The 7,662-nt window shown below is 42.5% G+C and overlaps 1 long non-coding RNA gene across 1 annotated transcript; it reads right to left on the reverse strand.

The window, feature by feature from the left end:
• Positions 1-2,573: 2,573 nt before the first annotated feature.
• Positions 2,574-7,487, reverse strand: LOC131200906 (uncharacterized). Its single transcript, XR_009155725.1, has 5 exons — positions 7,355-7,487; positions 5,279-5,396; positions 4,964-5,096; positions 4,199-4,339; positions 2,574-2,776 (listed from the first exon to the last, which is right to left on the reverse strand). It is a non-coding gene; the product is annotated as an uncharacterized LOC131200906 (long non-coding RNA).
• Between the last annotated feature and the right edge of the window lie 175 nt (positions 7,488-7,662).

The raw sequence follows: 7,662 nt of genomic DNA on the forward strand, positions 1-7,662 counted from the left end.
CATAAAATAACTTCCTAATTATTCAAAGGCAATCTGATATTTCTTAATCTGATATCTGTTTTGTAGATAATCAATCCATTTTTTCCATTCAATTAAATATCTTTCCTGCGTATTGTCTTTTAAAAAAGCTGAGATTTTAGCCATCTCAGCCAAATTAATGACTTTCAGTATCCATTCTTCTATTGTAGGTACCTCTTCTTTCTTCCAGTATTGTCCAATCAACAGTCTTGCTGCTGTTATTAAAGAAATTCTAATATTAAGGAGCCGGTTGGATTACATGATATATTATTATGTCTTTTGATGACCTGGTGAATTGTTACTTAAAGTGAGAATAGAGCAGAGTATTGCATGATTATTTCTATTTAGAATAGAATATAATAGATTTTTTTATTTCATTTATTTCATATTAAACCATTCTGATTACTGCATAAATTACGTTTTTCCCAAGGCAGAGCAAAGGTAGCTCTTCTGTGCAACGTTCCTTGTGTTATGGGTATATTTATCCACTGGAAGATCAAACGATAAAAATGACTGTGGACTTCATCTCCCTTAGCTGCAGGACAGATATGCCGATAGCCATTTTTATATGACACACCTTCACCATCAATCTTTGAAACTTTGTCTCATCTCCAACCCACACCTGAGGCTTAATTAACCTTCAGCAGTTGTTCGAGTTATAAGGGTACTGCTTTCCTTCTTCTGATGTAGTGCAGTTAACATGCTTTCATAGATTCTGATTGATGATGTGGTCGGATATTGGAATATGCACAACTTGTATGGCTGTTTCAAACTCTCACAGGCACTTTAGCTTGCATAACACCAAGCCGAAACTTTCCAAACCACTTAAAACCTTTATAAACACTGTCTGAGGTGCAATGCAGATTTTTGCTTTTCTGCCAACAATGGTTCCCATGGTCACAATTTTTTTTACTTTTTACAATAATGCTCCTGTTTCGGAGAACTTGTGCATCAGTACCATACTGCCACCTTGACTGATCACTATGCTCGGAACCAGTATTATGAAATTGCACCCGTGTCAACTTATGATTCATTTGCATTACTCCTGATAGAGGGACATCATTTTGCTTGAGGTACTTTAGCTTTGGCCTAGTTACAGTAGCCAATCACAACCCATATATCTGTGCTACTTCCAGGTACTTCCACAGACCTGGACTTATTAGCATCACTATTCCCTTGCACCACTACCTGTGGGTGGAATTAATATGCTTGGTATTGAGATTTCGGACTCTTTCCTTCTTCCTAGTAGCCTGCAGAAAGCAGTTTACAAAGTGTTGATGGGGAGTGACTGAAAAACAACAGAGACAACTCCATTGCTGGGAATCTGGGGTGAGGGAAAGAGATGCAATTCAATGCGCTTTAAGATTTTGGTTACCACCTTTAAAGCGCTCCATGGCTTAGGACCCGGGTACTTACGGGACCGCCTGCTGTTACCGTTTGCCTCCCACCGACCCGTACGCTCTCACAGAGAGGGCCTTCTCAGGGTGCCGTCCGCCAAACAATGTCGGCTGGCGGCCCCCAGGGGCAGGGCCTTCTCTGTGGGAGCTCCCACGCTCTGGAACAAGCTTCCCCCTGGTTTACGTCAAGTGCCTGATCTTCGGACCTTTTGCCGTGAGCTGAAAATGCACTTATTTATTCAAACGGGACTGGCCTAAAATTTTATAAAATTTTATTGGGGTTATTTATATTTTAATATTTTAATTCGTTTTAAATTTGGCCACCTTATAATATATTTGTTTTAATTTCTTTTAATATTTATACTGTGATTTTTTACTTGGCTGTACACCGCCCTGAGTCCTTCGGGAGAAGGGCGGTATAAAAATTGAATAAAATAAATAAAATAAATAAATAAAATAAATAAATAAAACTACTGCAATATCGATATTTTCAAAATAAACCTAAGAGAAATTCTCCCGAGATAGTCAAGATCAAGGTGCTTTTGGGGGATAAGCACATTCTAGGTCATAATTTGAAACGTTGAAATGTTGTCGGGCTAGGTTTCTTACCAGCTGCAATGGTTACCTGTGAAAATATTTGATTTCATGACAAAAAGTGTCCGAAAAATGGCAGCACTTTCTACGTTCAATAGAAAATGCCTGAATTTGTTTTGAAGGAAAGCATTCCATTTGTTTGATTCATAGGTGAGAGAAGTCAAAGTGGCTCGATGTCCTACAATCAATGCAACTTAATCTCTGGAATATCGTTAATGTGTGTGGATTAAATTGCCACCAATAGGGGTTGTAGGGTAGCAAAGAAGTTGAATGTGAAAGGAGAGGAGAGTGAATGATTTGTGAATGTCAAAAGCAGCTGTATTTATGGCCAAGCTGCCCCTTCTCCATCCAACACCCAGTGAGAATGAAGATAGCGGGACTTCTGCTGTGTGGAAAAAGCCTGGAAAAGAGCCAGAATAGCATAGTGGTTAAGATACATAATGGAGTAGGTCTTTATTTCAGATAATTGCTGCTGTGGGAAGAAAATTGAGGGGAGAGTGCTGTATCTTCCACTCATCCTGAAAAATGAGTTTATAAATCAAATGAGTAAAATAAAATAAGACATTTGTTTGACGCCTCCCTTCGCAAAAGGTTTATTTAAATACATACAAAACCCTAAAACAAATGGAAAATGAAACAAGGTGGAGGACTGAAGAACGTGGAGGGTTAGGGCAAACCGTTTCTATGGGCCTCTGACTCCGCTCTCCATTCTTCCAGAGCGCAGAGTCTTCTGTTCTGTGCCTCAAGACGACGGTTCATGGTTTTCACTGTCAAGAGAGGTCAAAGAGAGGTGAAGTAAGAAGCTATATCACCAAAGCTGATGGCAGTGATTGCATTTAGAATTGGGGGGGAAAGCCTATTTTAAATGTACCACATCCCATGAGCTTACAGTAAATGAAGTTCTTGTTCTTGGTTACCAAAGAGGGAGCCAACAGGAAAGAGATACCATATTTTTCGGACTACAAGATGCACCGGAATATAAGATGCACCAAGATTTCAAAGAGGTAAACAAGAAAAAAAGTTTTTGCCCTCCCCGGCCCCCAGGAGCACTCTGTAGGCCTCCTCAACCCTCTGTATGTCCCGTTTTTGGCCTCTCAAATGCCCCACGCGTCACTTTTTTGCCCTCCCCAGCCCCCAGGAGCACTCTGCAGGCCTTCCAAACCCTCTGCAGGCCCTGTTTAACGGGACCCGCGGGACCAAAAAATGGCTGCATTTAGTGTATAAGACGCACCAACATTTCCACCCTCTTTTAGGGGGGAAAAAGTGTGTCTTATACTCTGAAAAGTACAGTATATTAAAACCATATTTCCAAGGAGAGCCAGGAAAGGTTAATGCAGTGTTTCTCTACTTCGGCAACTTTAAGATGTATGGACTTTAACTCCAAGAATTCCTTAGCCTGCACGGTGAGGAACACTCGGCATCTCAGTTAAGCATCTTCCTCAAGTTAAAGCTGTTCAGGGCTTTCCCTCTCAAGAGTGGTCTGATGAACAAGATGAATCTCAAGATGGTCTTCTTAGAGCCATCTTTGGTTTGGTGAGCACTCTGGGCACAGCACCAGTCTAAAGGGGAATGGTTTCAACAGAGATTGTTCCTTTCCACTACGCAGGTCTAATGGGAGTGTGTAAGTAAGACTTCCCCTTCATGGATTACTGCTTTGTCATGGCGAAGATGAAACTGAAATACTTTGGCCACCTAATGAGAAGGAAGGACTCACTGGAGAAGAGCCTAAAGCTGGGAAAGATTGAGGGCAAAAAAAGAAGGGGACGACAGAGAATGAGATGGCTGGATGGAGTCACTGAAGCAGTAGGCATGAGTTTAAATGGACTCCAGAGGATGGTAGAGGACAGGAAGGCCTGGAGGAACGTTGTCCATGGGGTCGCGATGGGTTGGACACGACTTCGCAACTAACAACAACAAAGTAAGACTTGGAACAATTCTAAAGAAGTATAAAGTTGTTCAGTAAAATGACTTCTCTCTTGGATTTCAAGATCTTCATTTCTATCTGAGCTTCCATCTTGATTTTGATTGGCCAATTCATTTGACTCGAAGCACCTTTCCCTCTTCTCGGGCAAACCTGGGAATATTGTTCCTAGCTATTTTTATGGAATGTGGCCAAAGAGGCAAACCCCTGTGCTTCCGTGTCAAGTGAGTACATGAATAAGACAAAATTGAAAGTGCTTCAGGCTTACAGTTCTGGAGGACCGCTACCCTGAGATCCTCTAGGGACAGGCGAAAGGCCTCCATGCTGGTACTTCCTTCCTTTGGCTGTGATGTTGGTGCTAGAACTGTTGAAGCATCTCTGGTCTCCATTCCTTTCCTTTGTAGTTTCCCTGTGGCACAGTGTGAAAGCTATTTGAGATACAATATGAATACTTTGGAAGACTACATGAAATTATTCCCACTAGATAATGGGTGTTTATTATACCACATTCACTTTAAACTGGGTCAAGAGGGAGCTTGGCATTAGGTAGAGGCAAAATGGGCAAAGCATACCTCTCTAAGGCATTTGGCACATAGCCAAATAGTAGCCCCCAGTGGCAGAGGTTTTGAGATGCTGATGTCAACTCACAAAGCATCCCTGGTGTGCTCTCGAGTTGCCATAGGCCAGGGGGGATGGGAAACCGGTGAACTGGCACAGCTGCCAAAGACAGATGCACATTCCACGCTTCTCTCTCTCAAGGCTGTATCCCAAGGTTACCTACAGCAGCCGAAGGGAGTGACCTCTACAACCCTTGAAATTGCTTCATTGGTGAATGTGATTAATGATACACCCTGGGGGGGGGGAGGGGGGAAATGGTCATAATTGGAGGGTAAATTACATAGGGTCAGAGCTGGCTTCACTTGGGAACGTGCCGACATGATGCTCCTAATAAATAACTGGATTTCTTTTGAAGCTTGGCTCCAAACTCATGATTTAATTAGGGCATCCAGCGGAACCCTAACAGCTGACTTACCATGTCGTCTGGGACTATCCAGTTCCTCTAGTGCCATAGCAGAAGTGGATGGTCTGGGGTCTTCCAAAGAGGTGGTTGGATGAGAAGACACAGAATTAGGAAGAGGGGAACAACCTTCCCTCATTGTGTAGCCCTGAATAGATACACAAATATCAGCAAGAACATGCATACAACATTTGCCCACAAAGGCCACTGCATTAAATTGGAAGCATAGTGCATGCAGCATCTACTTCTGAATTGTGGGATACTTTGGGTATTTTGGGGTAACAATGGCAGAATTAACAGAACTCAACAGGAAGTCACAGCTTCACTTACAAGCAGGTTCTTCTTCCTTTGTTGGCTTTCGCCAGGATCTCTGTGGCTACTTCAAGCGAGGACAATGACAACAAAAGGACCTTCACTGTCACCAGCTTCCTATCCTGACATTGACAGCCTGTGAATCACCAAGAGAGAGATATTGGAGGATGGATATTGGATCTCAGCAATGAGCATGCAGGAAGAGAAAGCGGAAATGAATGCAAGAACCATGGGAAGTTGTCCTTTTCCAAGATGAAAATGCCCAGTTATTGCAGCAGCCTGCTTACTTCAGCAAGTTATGCACTACATGACTAGTGATTAGAGGAAGTGACAGTACACTAGAAAGGAGAAAGAAGAGTCGATAGCTTGACTCGCATCTCTGCATTACCAGTCACTAATCCCTTACCACATACAAAATGCATAGGAAAAAATACTTCGCTAATGATTGGATGCAATCTGCGCCGTCATTTTACACTTACCAAATTTTTGCAAAAAAAATGCCAACTCACAATTGCAGTATAATTTCATTATTTCTTTTGCAATAGGCAAATAAGTACCCCTGGGACACTCAGGTTGGAATCCCTGAAGAATTTAATTTATTGTCATTGCACCTCGTACAACGGATTTAAATGCCATCTTTGGTGTACATCCTACATAAGAAAACTAAAAGGTTCCTTAATTTTCTTATTGGATGAATAAGAATTGGATGAAGTTGTAGGAGCATGCTTGCATGTCTACAATAACTGAATGTTAAGGTTAATCTAAGAACCAAATTAAACTCAAACTGAAACTATTACAATTTAATATACAGATTTGCACCAATTTAAAATCTAGGTTCCTATATATAGTCCATATTTTAGATCCTAGGCTTCCTTTACTCCAGCAGAGAAATCTCATTTGCTGATTTATAATATGTCGATCATAGTTCTTGATATCGTGTTTAGCTTAGACTGTAGCAATGTTTAATCTTCTGAATAACAACAACAACAACAACAACAACAAAGTTGGAAGGGACCTTGGAGGTCTTCTAGTCCAACCCCCTGCCCAGGCAGGAAACCCTACAGCACTTCAGACAAATGGTTAACTAACATTTTCTTAAAAATTTCCAGCATTGGAGCATTCACAACTTCTGCAGGCAAGTTGTTCCACTTATTGTTCTAACTGTCAGGAAATTTCTCCTTAGTTCTAAGTTGCTTCTCTCCTTGATTAGTTTACACCCATTGCTTCTTGTTCTACCCTCAGGTGCTTTGGAGAATACGTCCTCTTCTTTGTGGCAACCCCTGAGATATTGGAATATAAATATATATTCAATAGCTATAATCTTTAGTCATTTTAATTGCTTGTTTATGTAGTTGTATTTTATCTCCGTATTTTTTTCTTTCTTTTAATCACGGTTTATCTTCTTTAAAATGCCTAACTATATATATATATATATAGAGAGAGAGAGAGAGGCAGTTGCTTTCCAGAAGCAATATCTCCATTCAAAAAATCGGGGATGGCGATAATCACAAATTGGCGGGAAAGGGTAGCTAAGCCACCATCCTTTAATGCAGGGGTCTCCAACCTTGGCAACTTTAAGCCTGGAGGACTTCAACACCCAGAATTCCCCAGCCAGCAAAGCTTTAATGCAAACCCCCAGGGTACCAGCAAGACTAGTACAATCAAAGCTTGATCCCTGCACCCCCATCCCCTCTATAAGAGGCTGAATAGATCAAGGGTCATTCCCACCAGATAAGTAAATAAATGTCATTTTTCAAGGATTTCTCAATACTCCTTGCGGCACATAGTTTCCACAAGTGCAACCTGCGATCTCTTGGCTGGGCTACATCAATAATGGATACTAGCAGGCTGAGCTTGACCAGAAAGGTCGGCAGTTCGAATCCCTAGAGTACAGGCCTCCTGCGGGAGCAGGGGGTTGGGTTAGATGACCTCCAAAGGTCCCTTCCAGCTCTTGTTACTGTTAAAAGTCAAGCGGGGCGGCCGCGACGCCATTAGAACCTTTAATCTTTACGAGACAGGGAGGCAAAGAACACCCTGGTGGTCAAAAGAAAGATCCCGATCGGGAGAACACGATCCTCGGGCCGGTGGGCTTACCTGTCCCTGCGCCCCGCGGCTCCCAGGGATTCCGCGCTCATCCGTGCCCCCATCCAAACGCCTGCGAGCCTCCAGTTGCAGCCAATAGGAGCATCAACTCCTCCTCGGACTACAACTCCCACCTTCCTTCCGCCGCTGATTTCCGGTGCGAATCTAAAGGACCTTGCTAGGTGTCCTCGGCACTGCCGGGGATGGGTGAGTTTTTGTTTTTTTAACTTAAGACCGGCGCTGTATTGATAGACAGAGGCGACCGGGCATACGCGGCTGGTCGGACGAAAGCCTCTTTCAAATCAGCTTTGCCGACACCG

Source organism: Ahaetulla prasina, chromosome 6 (genome assembly GCF_028640845.1).
Source record: "Ahaetulla prasina isolate Xishuangbanna chromosome 6, ASM2864084v1, whole genome shotgun sequence".
Classification (NCBI taxonomy): Eukaryota; Metazoa; Chordata; class Lepidosauria; order Squamata; family Colubridae; genus Ahaetulla; species Ahaetulla prasina.